An 18,062-nucleotide genomic window follows, 5' to 3' on the forward strand; every position below is an offset into this window, starting at 1 on the left:
CTCTCTCCCTAGGCCCAATAAGGCCCATTACTTCTCCGGTGGTTCCGATAACCCTTCCGGCACTCTGATATATATCCGATGGCCCCCGACACTCACCCGGTGTCCGAATATAGTCATCCAATATATCAATCTTTATGTCTCGAGCATTTCAAGACTCCTCGTCATGTCCTTGATCAGATCCCGTACTCTGAACTACCTTCGGTACATCAAAACACATAAACTCATAATACCGATCATCATCGAACGTTAATCGTGTGGATCCTACGGCTTCGAGAACTATGTAGACATGCCCGAGACTCATCTCCGGTCAATAAGCAATAGTGGAACCTGGATGCTCATATTGAATCCTACATATTCTACGAAGATCTTTATCGGTCAAACCGCATAACAACATACTTTGTTCCCTTTGTCATCGGTATGTTACTTGCCCGAGAATCGATTGTCGGTATCTCATTACCTAGTTCAATCTCATTACCGGCAAGTTTCTTAACTCGTTCTGTAATGCAACATCCAGCAACTAACTCATTAGACACAATGCTTGCAAGGCTTATAGTGATGTGCATTACCGAGAAGGCCCAGAGATACCTCTCCGACAATCGGAGTGACAAATCCTAATCTCGATCAATGCCAACTCAACAAACACCATTGGAGACACCTGTAGAACATATTTATAATCACCCAATTACGTTGCGATGTTTGATAGCACACTAAGTGTTCCTCCGGTATTTGGGATTTGCATAATCACATAGTCATAGGAACATGTATAAGTCATGAAGAAAGCAATAGCAATAAACTAAACGATCATAGTGCTAAGCTAACGGATGGCTCTAGTCCATCACATCATTCTCTAATGATGTGATCCCGTTCATCAAATGACAACACATGTCCATGGCTAGGAAACTTAACCATCTTTGATTAACGAGCTAGTCAAGTAGAGGCATACTAGGGACACTCCATTTGTCTATGTATTCACACATGTACTAAGTTTCCAGTTAATAAAATTCTAGCATGAATAATAAACATTTATCATGATATAATGAAATACAAATAACAACTTTATTATTGCCTCTAGGGCATATTTCCTTCAGTCTCCCACTTGCACTAGAGTCAATAATCTAGTTCACATCGTCATGTGATTTCACACCAATAGTTCACATCTTCATGTGATTAGTTCATATCTTCATGTGACTAATACCCAAAAGGTTTACTAGAGTCAATAATCTAGTTCACGTCGCTATGTGATTAACACCAAAATAGTGATCATGTTTTTCTTGTGAGAGAAGTTTAGTCTATGGGTCTGCAACATTCAGATCCGTATGTATTTTGCAAATTTCTGTGTCTACAATACTGTGCATGGAGCTACTCTAGCGAATTGCTCCCACTTTCAATATGTATCTAGATCGAGACATAGAGTCATCTAGATCGGTGTCAAAAGCTTGCATTGACATAACTCTTTACGATGAACTGTTTTATCACCTCCATAACCAAGAAATATTTCTGTAGTCCACTAAGGATAATTTTGACCGTTGTTCAGTGATCAACTCCTGTATCACTATTGTACCCTCTTGCCAAACTCATGGTGAGGTACACAATAGGTCTGGCACACATTATAGCATAGTTTATAGAACCTATGACTGAGGCATAGGCAATGACTTTTCATTCTCTTTCTATTTTCTATTGTGGTCGGGTTTTGAGTCTGTACTCAACTTCACACCTTGCAACATAGGCAAGAACTCCCTCTTTGACTGTTCCATTTTGAACTACTTCAAAAACTTGTCAAGGTATGTACTCATTGAAATTTTTTATCAAGCGTCTTGTTCTATCTCTATAGATCTTGATGCTCAATACTTAAGCAACTTCACCAATGTCTTTCTTTGAAAAACTCCTATCAAACACTCCTTTATGCTTTCCAGAAAATTCTACATTATTTCTGATCAACAATATGTCATTCACATATACTTATCAAAAATGTTGTAGTGCTCCCACTCAATTTCTTGTAAATACAGGCATCACCGCAAGTCTGTATAAAACTATATGCTTTGATCAACTCATCAAAGCGTATATTCCAACCCCGAGATGTTTGCACCAGTCCATAGATGGATCGCTGGAGCTTGCACACTTTGTTAGCACCTTTAGGATTGACAAAACTTTCTTGTTGTATCGTATACAACTCCTCTTTAAGAAATCCATTAAGGAATGCAGTTTTGACATCCATTTGCCAGATTTCATAAAATGCGACAATTGCTAACATGAATCGGATAGACTTAAGCATCGCTACGAATGAGAAAATCTCATTGTGGTCAACACCTTGAACTTGTCGAAAACTTTTTGCGACAATTCATGCTTTGTAGATAGTAACACTACTATCAGCGTTCGTCTTCCTCTTGAAGATCCATTTATTCTCAATGGCTTCCGATCAACGGATAAGTCCACCAACGTCCACACTTTGTTCTCATGGCCTCAAGCCATTTTGCAGAATCTGGGCTCATCATCGCTTCCTCATACTTTGTAGGTTCATCATGGTCAAGTAACATGACCTCCAGAACAGGATTACCGTACCACTCTGGTGTTGATCTTACTCTGGTTGACCTACGAGGTTCGGTAGTAACTTGATCAGAAGTTCTCATGATCATCATCATTAGCTTCCTCACTAATTCGTGTAGGAATCACTGGAACTGATTTATGTGATGAGCTACTTTCCAATAAGGGAGCAGGTACAATTACCTCATCAAGTTCTACTTTCCTCCCACTCACTTATTTTGAGAGAAACTCCTTCTCTAGAAAGGATCCGCTCTTAGCAACAAAGATCTTTCCTTCAGATCTGTGATAGAAGGTGTCGGTGTCAAAAATGGCGAATCTCGGGCGGGGGGTCCCGAACTGTGCGTCTAGGATCGATGGTAGTAGGAGACAGGGGACACAATGTTTACCCAGGTTCGGGCCCTCTCTATGGAGGTAATACCCTACGTCCTGCTTGATTGATATTGACGAATATGCGTGTTACAAGAGTTGATCTACCACGAGATCGTGATGGATAGACCCTAGAAGCCTAGCCTATATGACTATGGTAATGAATGTGTCCTTTCCGGACTATCCCCTCCGGTTTATATAGGCACCGGGGGGATCTAGGGTTTACATAGAGTCGGTTACATAAGAAGGAATCTTCATAGTCAGTGGCCAAGGTTGCCTCCCATGCCAATAAGAGTCCAATCCGGACTCAGGTATAATCTACGGCCTTCATGTCTTCACAGCCCATCAGTCCGGCCCATGGATAATAGGCCGGACGCCCGAGGACCCCTTAGTCCAGGACTCCCTTAGTAGCCCCTGAATCTGGCTTCAATAATGGGGAGTTCGGCGCGCAGATTGTCTTTGGCATTGCAAGGCGGGTTCCCTTTTATCCGAACATCAAGATAGTCTTCGGACGCAATTATAGTATCCGGACCTATCACACACACCATACATAACCGTAGAGAGAACATATATTTTTACACGAGTCTAACCCGCTGACAACTTTTTATAGTATGATATCACATCCGTCCGGTCATAATTTTGGACCATTTTTCGTCTGCCGCTCCATGTTTCGAGATGCGGTTGACATTGGCACGTCTTGTCGAAGCAGAGATTGTGCCCCTTTATTACGGGATTCTCATCAATATAGGCATGGGTACCCAAACCGCGCCGTTTATACAACCCTTGTGAATAGGCGAATATTAAGGCGAGTGAGGAGGCGTTCAATATTCGTTGCCTTTATAAGGGGATAAGGATTCCCTCTTCCTCCCTCATGCCCTCTCTCTGTCTCCGCCTTCCAATCTTGAGCTCCAACGCCCAAGTTCTCATCTCCTTCCCACCCAAGCAACCATGTCCGAATGCGGAGGTCAGGGCAAGTGGATGGTTTCCTCCATCAAGGAGGAGAACATTATGGAGCTTCGGGTGGCCCGATACTTGGCGAAGGAGATCACCCACCGCCTGTCGGCCGAGGGACAAGTCGTCCCCATGCCGAAGCCCACCGAGAGGGTGGTTTTCCTCCCCCATTTCTTCCGCGGGCTAGGGTTTCCACTCCACCCTTTCGTCCGCGGGCTGATGTACTATTACGGGATAGATTTCCATGATCTGTCCCCGAATTCCTTCCTCAACATCTCGGCGTTTATTGTCGTGTCTGAGGCCTTCCTCCGCATCCAACCGCACTTAGGGCTGTGGCTCAAAGTCTTCAATGTGAAGCCGAAGCTGGTGGACGACCAGCATGCGGAGTGCGGAGGAGCTATGGTGAGTAAGTTGTCCAACGTATCCTGGCCCAAAGGCACTTTTGTGGACACAATGAAGGAGTGGCAGAAGTAGTGGTTCTACATTACAGAACCTCGCGGCACCACCTGGGCCGCAGCTGCCGAATTCCGCTCTGGTGCCCCGCGCGACTCACCTCCTGGGTCGAGAAGAGTCCGGATTGGGGTTCCTGTAATGAGGTGATAGTGTTGCAGACGCGCGTTCAGAGCATGTCAACCAAAAAGATCAAGCTCGTTGATGTGGTCTAGGTGATGCTGGTTCGCCAGATCCTTCCATGCCAGCGCCGAAGCCTTCCTATGTGGGAGTTCAACCCAAAGAAGGATAAGACTCTGGTGAGGCTCTTCGAGACTACTCATGAAGGCGCATGGAAGTTGCTCTTTAAGGGCAACGAGAAGCCACCTGACCGTGGTCACGATTGTAAACACCTCGCCGACGAGGTATGCTATTTTCCGATGTATCCCCAACTTCATCATATCAAGTATGATGTCTGAGCTTATTATTGCAGTTCCAGGACTGGATGGAGAGGGCAAAGCAGATCCAGTGTCCGGCTCCGCTCTCTGAAGAACCGATCATCCCGCGTCTAGCGAAGATGCTGGTGTCGGTGCCTTATAAGGCGCCAGAGAAGAAGGCCAAGAAGAAGGCCAAGGGGGCCAAGGGTGGCCCCCGTCGTAAGGGCACTTCGGACGTGACATCCGAAGACAACAAAGCCCATTCCTCTGTCCCTGAGGACAACGGTGAGGAAGAGGAGGAGGAGGAAAACAACCCTCCCCCTGAGGAGAGGAAGAAGAAGAGGGCGGCTTCGGTGCATCTGGAGGCGGACACAGACGGCGTCCTGGACTAGGGGGTACTCACCATGTCATCTCCCAATCAATTGGATTGGGCCGAGGACCCCCATGGCCGTATGCTCATGGGCCAGTTCGGACAGCCGATGTATATACGAGGAAGATTCCACAAGACTTGGTGATCAAGGCAAGGACTCCTCTCCACTGGCGTATTCGACTAGGACTCTTGTTATCCTAGGCCTCTGGTACATAATATAAGCCGAGTTCATGCTAGTCGGTAAATTATTATGACATTACTCCTCACACCTGTAGGGTTTAGACCACAGCATACGATCTGGAGGTAGATCAACTCTTGTAACCCCTATACTCATCAAAGTCAATCAAGCAGGAAGTAGGGTATTACCTCCATCAAGAGGGCCCGAACCTGGGTGAACATCGTGTCTCATGTCTCCTGTTACCATCGATCCTTAGACGCACAGTTCGGGACCCCCTACCCAGGATCTGCTGGTTTTGACACCGACAATGGTGCTTTCATTAAGAGTTCCGCTGTGTGATCGGCAAAGGATCAATGGCTCGCCCGCAGATCAACTGCGATGCCAGCATCTTCGTCGCTGGCTCGACTGGTCACCTTGGCTCGATCGAGGACCACGCTCCATCTCCGATCGTCATTCTTAGACGGGGTCCTTCATCAACATCAACTCCGATCTCTATTAAGATCATGGAGGAATCATACATGGAGCTCGGGGGCTCAACGTCAACATTGCCCTCAGGCGACCGTGCTATTTTTCTGAACAGCGAACTTGTATCCGCTGCCACCACGTTCTCGAGCATCACTTTTACGATTCCTTTGGTGGAATTGTGTGGAATTGAGTCTACAACAATCATGCAAAATTTCGTCGAGTTCCGATTGAGGAATCTCCTGCAATCTACGGTATACCAAAGCCCTGTCAATCTGAACATGAATCGGGACGAGTTTAGAGTGTGGTCTCCAGAACCTAGCTCGGACGTCCTTTGGAAGATTCAACCATTGATCGGCTACGGAATTCCTATATCTACCACCCCTCAAAATTTCAGCTCGTTCCGACCGCCCAAACTCCAGGAATCTTCCGATGAGTGCATCACTTTCCGGATCTGTTTTCTGCGCGAATACGGATCCGACCAGAATTCATGTTTCTTTATGAACGTGATATTGGACAACCTTTTAAAGGAATTTTCTTCTATGGTATTGTGCGTTGTTTTTAACACGTGCCCATAAAATTTTAAGCCTTCTTTGAGGCACTCTTCACCATCACGCTGGTGTCACACCAGTCCGGTAACATTGCTCCACGTCTGCCGACCTGCGCTAAACAGATCGTCGCTGCATCAAGCCGAGCCTAACCTTATCGGATCATCAGCTTGGCAAGCCGAACAAGAGTTCAGCATCGCGAAGGATAAATCATCACCAACACCATCGCCCCACGGATTGCACGGGTCAGGCACACCGACATCGCCGCTCAGTCACTTCATCAATCCAGCATTGACCATGTCACAAGTTAAGACCAGCGTCAGCATGGCCGCACTGTTGCTTTTTCATGACGATGTCCATCACGCCGAAATACTTCAACACCTCGGCTTACATGGCAGCTCTCCTTACTGGCCTGCTTTGTCATCTCGGCTAGACCGAGGACTTTGTTATTTCTTCATCAACATACTCCGGTGACTTCGGTGTCACCAGCCGACCAGCTTTGTCACGTTAGCTGGACTGGGGGCTTTGCCTCGGCGAGCCAACTTTGCCAGCATCGCCATGCCATCGCTTTATCGCCCATCAAGCAATGGGTGTGCGGATCGAGTCCCAATTTTGGGAGTAACCTTTCTTCAGATTGCTACAACACAGAAACCAGGTGCTATTAATCCTAGTATTTTTTCTTGCTTGGGTTTATTTTTCCCAAGGAATTATTACTTTGATTTGTTTCATCATCTGTACACAGGTCTATCAAATGGTGGCTGCATTAACAACGACCGCGTGGTTGTTCGGTCAGTTTCCGTACATAGTTTGGCGAACGCCGCATCCGGAACTCAGACCGACCTGTGAATTCAGGCTTTGCCACACCTTTAACACATCACGCCGATGCCCTGCATGGACATTGACTTCGGCGCCAGGCCACATAAATTTACATAAATTATTTTGCATAAATTAATTACACGAGTATTTTTATATTTTTATATTATTATTGTTGGACTGCACTATTTTACATGTGCAGGTAATGGACTTCGACTGCGTCACATGGTCTCTTCGGCAAGCGGACGCCGTCATCCCAATCGGCGTAAATCGGCTCGCGTGATCACCTTGTTGGTCGTGTTGCCATACCAACGTGTTTGGTTACCTTGGGGACTTCCGCATCACCAAGAGAGCTCTACCTCATCGAGTGTTCGGTGCACAGGCCATATTTCCTTTATTACTCACTTTGCATAAATTACTTATTATGCAACAATTTTTTTAAAATTTATTAGTATTATTACTATTATCTCCGTTTTGCACTATTTTTGTGCACAGGTAAATGATTCAGGTCGGGCAGTGTTGTCACCTCGGTTGGACGGGGGCTTCGTCAACACTTCGTTAACCCACTCCGGGGACTTCGGCGTCACTCTGCCGGCCTGCATTGGTCGTGCTATGTCACCACTTCGGAGTGCCGAGCTCTTCGCTCCACCACCTCGGGACCGTCTTGGGGGCTGGGACCTTGTCCCGCCGTAAGCTCGGGAAGTGCATCGACACCGAGCACTTTAACCAGCTAAGTCGCTTCCATGCTTAAATACCTTCAGTTTTAAATTTCGTTCAATTCGACCAAGCATTATGCTTTTTTGACAAAAAGTTATTTGCGAAAAACTTCCTTTGTGAAAACCTTGTTTGTTGCAAGCAAATTCAAATACCCCGTTTACTTGGGGGCTTCCTTTATGAAGCCTTTCCTCTTGCACATGATTATACTTGTATGGCATCGTTCCTTGTTCGTGTATTACGCGACAATATGCACCATGTTGACTTAAGTGTTTCGCAAGCTGGGTTGCGTGGCTCCTGTGCTTAACCCTATGTTCCCGATTGTTCGGCTAGGCGGTAAAGGGAGCACCTCTGCGATTGTTACCACCGGGTCATCCGAGTTAGTACCTCAGACTGGGTGAAGCCGAAAGCTAGCGCTCTTATTGTTTTCAATAATGGTCGGCACATAGCGGAACTCATGAGTACAAAAAATCTGTTGCACAAGTCTCATAGTAACAATGAGCAACCAAAGAAAGGTATCAGTGGAGGTACTATTTTCTTTGAAGATGCTTCTTACACTTCGTCAGTAATATAGCATAAGTTCCCTGAGCGCGCTTTGTCTGTTACAGCCTTATGGCATGATTGCCTGGTTATCGGAAACACCGTCGATATTGTCGACAGGTGGAGTACAAAACACTTTTCGTCCCTTGACCGAAGAGGGAGAAGCCGACGGTCGGTTAAGATGCGTTTAAAGTTTGGGTGAACACAAATATGATATAAGTACTTCGGTACATACAATCATTATATATATAATTCTTTTACCCAAGTCACTTGGGGGCTCTTAAAATTTATATGTGTTGTTTCATAGTAAATGTATTTTCTTCTTGGTTGTTGCAAAGTCTTTTTTTACCGCTCCTTTTTCGACTTGAGTGTATGGTCAATAGCCGGATAGCCTGTCTTCTCTCTACAAGCCGCTCGAGTTTAGTTTTCTAAACTGACCTTGGAGAAGTACTCCGCCTTTGGGATAAGGAGCTTGAAGACGTAGGCTGACCCGCATGAAGTCTTGAGATCGGATGTGTCATGTTAAAGCGCAACAGAAGGACAATTTTTTTTCCAATTTTTGGATTGGCACCGAACACTTGATCTTGTTCGGACGTCAAGTTTTTACTGATGTTTTTTGGTTTTCCATGCTTATGGCACTTTTAAACTATTTGTGTGTTTCCATCCTAAGTCTCGCAGTGCAACACCGGACACCTTTAGAGATTTGGCAAAAACATTCTTGGATATTGCTGAATATGTATCGGTTTTGAATTGTGTCTTAGGTCAATAGTTGGGTTGCCCGACTCCTGTGCTTGCCTCCTATGTTCTTATTTGCTCGGCTAGGTCTGCAAAGGGAGAACCACTATGATTGTGCTTCCAGCTCGCATGGTTAAGCACCTCAGTGGAGAAAGCCGAAAACTGACTGTCACAATAAGCGTAAACTGGTCAGCGATCCGATGACTATGTTAAATGACGGGCCATTCATAACATTGGCCGAAGTGTTTACGCCTTGACCTCGGATATTGCCGAACACTAACCGGGGGCTCATGGCTAGCTTCCCCAGTTTAAAGCTCCTATGACTAAGTGAAAGTTATAAAGCCCGCTATCTGATTTCCTCATTTCCGCTAACACAACCGCCTTCGGGACCGAGACGTCGGCTAAGGGTTGTCTTGTTATTGCGAAGACACCCTGTGTAGTATCTACAAAGGGGTAGAAGCCGATGATGGGCCACTTTCAACTAATAAACGGTGCCAACAGAGTCAAAATAAACATATCATCATCATTGGTATTTAATATACAAGGGCTCCCTTCCGTAATCATCGTTATAAAGCCATAAAATATGCATCAATTTGACTTAAGATTTTTGCCAAGTTGGGTTGCCTGGCTCCTGTGCTTACCCCTACGTTCCCGATTGTTCGGTAAGGCGGTAAAGGGAGCACCTATGTGATTGTTACTACCGGGTCATCCGAGATAGTAGCTCAGACTGGGTGAAGCCGAAATCTAGCAATCTCAAAGGATCACATTGGTCGGCAATGATGGAAGTAAAATTTTTGGTTCATTAATACCACAGAGTTCGGGAACTTTCCCCAAACTAACTCCTCAATATTTTCCTCCACATTGATCGGAGGTGAGGTTTCATGATCATGATAAGCATGACGACCCAAAGAAAGGAACCGATAGCGTGACTATTTTCCTTGGAAGATGTTTCTTACATTAAGTAATATAACATATCTCTCCGCGTACCTTTATTTATAAAACCGTATGGCCAGATTGCCTTGTTTTATATAAATCTTTGCCCTTATAATGGATTTATAAAGTAGGACAAACACTCCCCGGCTTTTGGCCGATGGTCAGTCAACAAAGTTTTGTACAAAGAAGATTCGGTCATTAATGATGTAAAGTACTTGGATACGTAGAATCATTACACATAATTTGTGGTTTTACTCTGGATATCGATCCTTAATTCGGCCACCCGTGCTCACATTAAGGCGCGGGGGCTACTGGGCTTCGGGCTAATCATTCACTAATATTGAAAGGGGCGTATCGATCCCCTGATCTGGTGTTGCCACCCGACCAGTGTCTCGGGGGCTACTGCATTGAAAATCCAATGCAAAAATATTAGAGTGCAATATAGCTTTCGAGGAGATTATGATCCTTAGGTTGGTTGGCCGCACCCAACCTGAGTCTCGAGGAATTTGCACACCGCTTTTTGTGTCCGGAAGTATTCTGCCGAGCTAGGAGTTGATCCTCAAGCTGATTTTGTGAATCAACCTGAGTCTCAGGGGCTACTGGGATCAGCGGTCTTATGTCATCCTTCAGGTGCATCTCGGGTTTTAGACCGATACACACCTTGATGGCTACTCGCTATATATCTCGGTAGAGAATAAATTGCAAAAATCAAAAATATTGACAAAAAATTGGCCCGCATTTGGGGTGGTGCACCACCTCGGAAGCAGTCCGGCATAAAGCTCGGGCGCTAGTGGCTGGCTACATAGAGGGGATTTCCGGCATTAAGCTCGGCTAAACTCCTTCAAGTTTTTTGAACCAAGGTGATTTACGACACCTCGGATATAGTCCGGCTTTGGAGCTCGGATACAGTCCGGCGTTGGAGCTTGGACATAGTCCGGCGTTGGAGCTCGGAAGCAGTCCGATGTTGGTGGTCGGCTGCAAAAGATACCCCGAATGCAGTCCAGCGTTGGAGCTCAGACGCAAGAGGACGCTGCCGCACGGGAACAACCTCAAACCCGAGGTGTGGCATAAAAATAACAAGGCATTGATAAAGGCCGATAACTCAAAGGGGCTCCTCGGATACCCGACGTGTAAACTCTTTGGATTTACTTCGGTGATCCTCAAGATTGAAGATGGGAGGATTTGTTGAACCAGTTTTCAAGACCGATGCCCGAAGATGAAGAATAGTTCAGAAGAATCGAAGAGCATCCCCAACTTGAAGACCGGTTTAGAGGGCTACTGACGGTGTCCTAGACTAGGGGGTACTGAAAGCACAAGTGCTCCCAAGGTGGTTTTGATAATTGATGACAACATATCTCTTGTTGGACAAACATTTCGATCTAGCATGTTTCAGATAAGTTCAACAATGGAGTGGCATGGACTAAAGCTTGTGGGAACTCCTTCAAGATGCTAAGGACAAAGGATTGGCTAAAGCTTCAAGCTCAAGACTCGTCATTTTACATTTTAGTGATCCAAGATCACATTGAGTCTTTAGGAAAAGCCAATACTATCAAGGAGGGATGAGGTGTTGCTTAATGAGCCTCTTGCTTCATGTGCTTAGTGATATGCTCCAAAACCCTCAGCTACTTTCCCACTTCCACATATGACCTAAACCCTAAGCCAAACTCGGTCCTACCAGTTCTTCCTATCCGGCGCCACCGAGTTTCACTTGTCATAAGCCACTGCCAAACCCTAATCAGTTTGATCTCACCGATGGGATCTCGGTCTCACCGAGATGGGCTTGCAAACTCTCTGTTACCCATTGCAATATTCTCGGTCCCACCGAGATATGCAATCGGTTCCACCGAGTTTGCTTGGCCAAATCTCAGTTTCACTTATTACCCAAATCGGTCCCACCGAGTTTGAGTAATCGGTCAAACCGAGTTTTGGATTTACCCTAACCCTAGCACATCGGTCCCACCGAGTTGATCTAGTCGGCCCCAGCGAAATCTCTAACGGTCACTAGGTTTACCTTTTCGGTCCGACCGAGTTTGTTGATTCGGTCCCATCGAGATTGGAAAATTGTGTGTAACGGTTGGATTTTGTGTGGAGGCTATATATAACCCTCCACCTCCTCCTCATTCGATGAGAGAGCCATCAGAACGCATACACCATTCCAACTCATATGTTCTGAGAAAGAACTACCTACTCATGTGTTGAGACCAAGATATTCCATTCCTACCATATGAATCTTGATCTCTAGCCTTCCCCAAGTTGATTTCCACTCAAATCTTCTTTCCACCAAATCCAAATCCTATGAGAGAGAGTTGAGTGTTGTGGAGACTATCATTTGAAGCACAAGAGCAAGGAGTTCATTACCTACACACCATTTGTTACTTCTTGGAGAGTGGTGTCTCCTAGATTGGCTAGGTGTCACTTGGGAGCCTCCGACAAGATTGTGGAGTTGAACTAAGGAGTTTGTAAGGGCAAGGAGATCGCCTACTTCGTGAAGATCTACCGCTAGTGAGGCAAGTACTATGTGGGCGATGGCCATGGTGGGATAGACAAGGTTGCTTCTTCGTGGACCCTTTGTGGGTGGTTGCTTCTTCGTGGACCCTTTGTGGGTGGAGCCCTGTGTGGACTCGCGCAACCGTTACCCTTTGTGGGTGGAGCCCTCCGTGGACTCTCGCAACCGATACCCTTTGTGGGTTGAAGTCTCCATGAATGTGGATGTAAGATAGCACCACCTATCCGAACCACGGGAAAAACATCCGTGTCTCCAATTGCGTTTGATTTCTCCAAACCCTTCCCTTTACATTCTTGCAAGTTGCATGCTTTACATTCCGCTGCTCATATACTCTTTGCATGCTTTCTTGATATGTATTGTGTGTGTTGAAATTGTGCCTAAACTCCACTTAAACCGAAAAAGCTTAAAAATTGCAACTTTAGCATTAAGTGTCTAATCACCCCCTCTAGACACATCTACTTCTAGATCCTGAAAGTGGTATCAGAGCTTTGGTCTCCATTGCCTTGGTTTAATCACCATTGGAGGAAGATGGATGTGTCTACATTAGGGAGTCTTAGACATAGAGTGCCTATTCATGATGGAGAGTATTTTAATGAGTGGAGAAATGAGATGCTTTTAATCTTCAATCAATATCATTTGAACAAGTATATTGCTAGCCCTTGTGCACCTCATATTGATCCTTTGCACCCTACCCTAGATGAAGATATTGACATGATTCGCAATCTTAGAACTATTGACCTCATCATTAGAGGATTGCCCAAAAATTTGATTGCTAGTTTGCCTACTCAAAATTGTGCCTATACTATATGGAAATTTCTTGAGGAACGATTTCCCGATCATTCCTTGAAAACCTTGGATGAAATTCTCCATAAATCTATTGCCTTGAGTAACATGAACTCTAGTGATCCTAGTTTTGGTAATTGTCTATTTGAACTTACCAATCTTAAGCATGCTAAAGGAGATGTTGGAATCATTAATGATATCATATTCAAAGCTATAAGAATTCATAAAAGTGACCACTTTGATGATCATTTATCTAATGAATTACCCTCTCTAGGAAATGATGAGTCACAAGATCATGATGAACATGAATATTATGATGATGATGATGATAGTGACTTTGATCTTGATGATGCAATGAGACATTTTGGTCTTATGGCAAATCTTCGGGGATATGAATCAGGAGGAAAGGAATGGGTTCTTGATAGTGGATGTACTGATCATATGACCGGAGATGACGAGATGTTTCGTGAGCTTGCTGAAAATGACGACCCTCGAAAATATGTCACCTTTGGTGATAATTCAAGGGGTAAAGTGGTTGGCCTTGGTAAGGTGGCCATCTCACATGATAGTTCCATTCAAAATGGCATGCTCATTGAATCTCTTGGCTACAACTTACTTTCAGTATCTAGACTTGCTGATTTCGGTTTGAATGTCCTATTTACTGAGGTAGATGGCCAAGTATTTCGTCGAGACAATCATAAAATGGTCTTTACGGGTATGCGTAGAGGTGATCTTTACATTGTCGATTTCTCTAAAAAGGCACAACCTAAAACTTGCTTTGTTGCTAAATCCTCAAAAGGTTGGTTGTGGCATAGACGACTAGGTCACGTTGGCATGAGAAACCTTGACAAGCTTATTGAAGGAAATCATATCCTTGGAGTCAACGATGTCATATTTGATAAGGATAGACTTTGCAGTGCTTGTCAAGCAGGTAAACAGGTTGGAGGAAGACATCCCGTGAAGAACATCATGACCACAAGGAGGCCACTCGAGCTACTTCACATGGATCTTTTCGGTCCCAACGCCTACAAGAGTCTCGGTGGAAATTCTTTTGGTCTAGTTATAGTTGATGATTTTTCAAGATTTACGTGGGTGTTCTTTCTTAATGAAAAGTCGTAGGTCTAGTAGATCTTCAGAAACTTCGCTAGGAAGGCCCAAAATCAGTTTGATGTGAAGATCAAGAAGGTTCGGAGTGACAACGGAACGGAGTTCAAGAACGCAAATGTGGACACCTTTCTTGACGAAGAAGGGATTTCACACGAGTTCTCAGCTACGTACACACCTCAACAAAATGGAGTTGTTGTGAGGAAGAACCAGACGCTCATCGAAATGGCAAGAACGATGCTTGATGAATATAAGACGCCAGAGGACTTTTGGGCAGAAGCGATTGAGACAGCTTGTCACGCAACAAATCGCTTATATCTTCACAAGCTACTCAGCAAGACGGCATACGAGCTTCTCACCGGTAACAAACCCCAAGTTGGATACTTTCAAGTATTCGGCTCAAAATGCTACATTCTTGATAAGCATCGTCGTTCAAAGTTTGCTCCTAAATCTCATGAAGGTTTTCTACTTGGTTATGGCTCAAACTCTCACACTTACCGTGTCTACAACAATTTCACCCGAAAGGTTGAAGAGACGGTAGATGTGAAGTTTGATGAATCTAATGGCTCGCAGGTAGAGCAATTGCCAATTGATGTAGGAGACAAAGACCCTTCAGAAGCAATTCAAGACTTGTCCATTGGCAAAATTCGTCCAACGGAGGTGAAGGAGAGTACTTCATCCGTCCAAGTGGAAGCTTCTACTTCACGACAAGGTGAACCAAGAATCGGCACGGAAGCATCCACAAGTGGGACACACCAAGATGAAGAAAACGAGGAAATACGTCAAGACGAACATCAACAACCTCCTTCTCCACCACGACAAGAGAACGACAACGTCAACAATGAAGAAGGCCAAGAAGAAGAACAAGATGAAGAAGATGTTCAACGAAGACCCAAGCAAAAGCTCTCACGAGTTCGAGCAAGAATTGCCAAAGATCATCCCGTCGAGCAAATCCTCAATGATATACAAACCGGGAGAATCACTCGCTCAAAAACTCGTTTAGCTAACTTTTGTGAAAACTATTCATTCATCTCTAGCATTGAACCTATGAAGGTTGAAGAAGCATTGGAAGATCTGGATTGGATAAACGCTATGCATGAAGAGCTACATAATTTTGAGAGAAACCAAGTTTGGACATTGGTCGAGAAGCCTAACAACAACCACGACATCATTGGTACCAAATGGGTGTTTCGCAACAAGCAAGATGAAGACGGACAAGTGGTTCGCAACAAAGCACGTATCGTCGCCCAAGGGTACACACAAGTCGAAGGTATGGACTATGGTGAGACGTATGCTCCCGTTGCTAGACTTGATTCCATTCGCATCTTACTTGCCTATGCTAATCACCATAATATCACCTTGTACCAAATGGACATTAAAAGTGCTTTTCTAAATGGTGAAATAGAGGAGGAAGTTTATGTCAAACAACCTCCCGGCTTTATCAATCCTAAGAAACCAAATCATGTTACAAACTTCACAAAGCTCTTTATGGTCTTAAACAAGCTCCTAGAGCATGGTATAAATGCTTGACCAAGTTCCTTACTACAAGTGGTTTTGAAATCGGTAAAATTGATTCTACTCTTTTTACTAAAAGGGTTAATGGAGAACTATTTGTATGCCAAATTTATGTTGATGATATCATATTTGGTTCAACTAACCCTCTCTTTAGTGAAAAGTTTGGAAAGCTAATGTCAGAGAAGTTTGAGATGTCTATGATGAGTGAACTCAAATTCTTTCTCGGGTTGCAAATCAAGCAAACTAAGGAAGGTACATTTGTCTCTCAAACAAAGTACACCAAGGACTTATTCAAGAAGTTCAATATGCAAGAATGCAAAGGTATGTCTACACCCATGCTTACTAGTGGACATAATGATTTAACCAAAGATGGTGAACCGGTTGATCAAAAGGTTTATCGATCTATGATTGGTTCATTGTTATACCTATGTGCTTCACGTCCCGATATTATGCTAAGTGTGTGCATGTGTGCACGATATCAAGCTGCTCCTAAAGATTGTCATCTTAAGGCTGTGAAAAGGATAGTGAGATATTTAATCCATACACCAAATTTTGGCATTTGGTATCCTAAGAGGTCTTCTTTTGATCTTGTTGGCTATTCTGACTCGGATTATGCCGGAGACAAGGTTGATAGAAATTCCACTTCGGGTACTTGTCAATTTCTTGGTAGATCTCTTGTGTCTTGGTCTTCCAAGAAACAAAACTAGGTATCCTTATCCACCGCCGAAGCGGAATACATTGCCGCTTTTCCATGTTGTGCTCAATTACTTTGGATGACCCAAACTCTTAAAGATTATGGGATTTATGTGAAACATGTTCCACTGCTTTGTGACAATGAAAGTGCTATCAAAATTGGTCATAATCCTATACAACATTCTCGAACTAAGCATATTGAAGTTCATCATCATTTCATTCGAGATCATGTTGCTAAGGGTGACATCAATCTTAAGCATGTTCGCACCGATAAGCAATTAGCGGATATATTCACTAAACCACTTGATGAGAAAGTGTTTTGCAGGTTGAGAGGAGAATTGAACATCATTGATGCTTCGAACTTGGAGTAGAAACTCCATTGGATACATGGAAGACATGAGCTTATGACTAATCCATGATATATCTCTTAAGATAACTATCTTATGTCTTGGATATATTTGCACCTTGCAAGTTGTCTAACCCATGTAGGTGCTTGGTTGAATCTAATTCCATGAGATTGCGACTCACTCACATCTTGAGCAATCTCTACAAGACCAAGACTCTACACAATAGTGGTTGAAGACAAGGAAGCACAAAACCATTCAAACATATCCTTTGACAAATTCTATGTTAAGCTTCATGATTGTCATTTTTGGATACACAAGTGCTCTTCCTTGCAAGAACTAACCCATGTAGGTAGATGAACTCAAACTCCAAGTGGTGCTCCCAACTCTTGATGAGCTACATCAACCTTGAGCACCCACACAAGTTCAACTACATGAGCAAGAACCACACCACCACCCAAGGTATGTTATTCCATCTTAGAGAAGCTTTACTCCAAGACATGAGTCAAAGCAACTCAACAAGATGTGAATACATCAAGATGCTTAAACGAAAGATGGTAACCCCATTTTGAGCTTAAACGATGAGTATGACCTATGATCAAGTGTTCCCACTTGACTCCTAAGTCAATATACTCTAACATAGGTGACTATGTCACCGCCGAACTCTAGATGAAGCTCTCTTGTGTTCTTTCTTTGTGTTATTGCATTTGTCTCATGCATTTTTATTTTCTCTCTCCTTTTTCAAAAAAAAACTTCATCTAGATCTTTCTTTTTCTTCTCTTTTCTCTTTGTTTTTGTTCTGCATTTTCTGAACTTAATTCCTTGCAAATCCTTCAGGAAATTCATTGCAAATCTTGGTGAGATCCTACATGTCTAGTGAGCTGAGGTGACAAGTGTTTTTCTTTGTGTAAACTCGGTTTCACCGACTTGCAATTTTCGGTCCAACCAAATCTTTTTGGTACCACCGAAATGTGCCACTCAGTGCCACCGACTTTGCAATCAGAAAAACAGATTGCCACTTGTTCTACATTTCTTCTGATCCAGCTCCACTCAATGAATCTTGTCCTCTACAAGCATCACAATTTTATCCTCTGCTTTGT

Source organism: Triticum dicoccoides, chromosome 2A (assembly GCF_002162155.2).
Source record: "Triticum dicoccoides isolate Atlit2015 ecotype Zavitan chromosome 2A, WEW_v2.0, whole genome shotgun sequence".
Lineage (NCBI taxonomy): Eukaryota > Viridiplantae > Streptophyta > Magnoliopsida > Poales > Poaceae > Triticum > Triticum dicoccoides.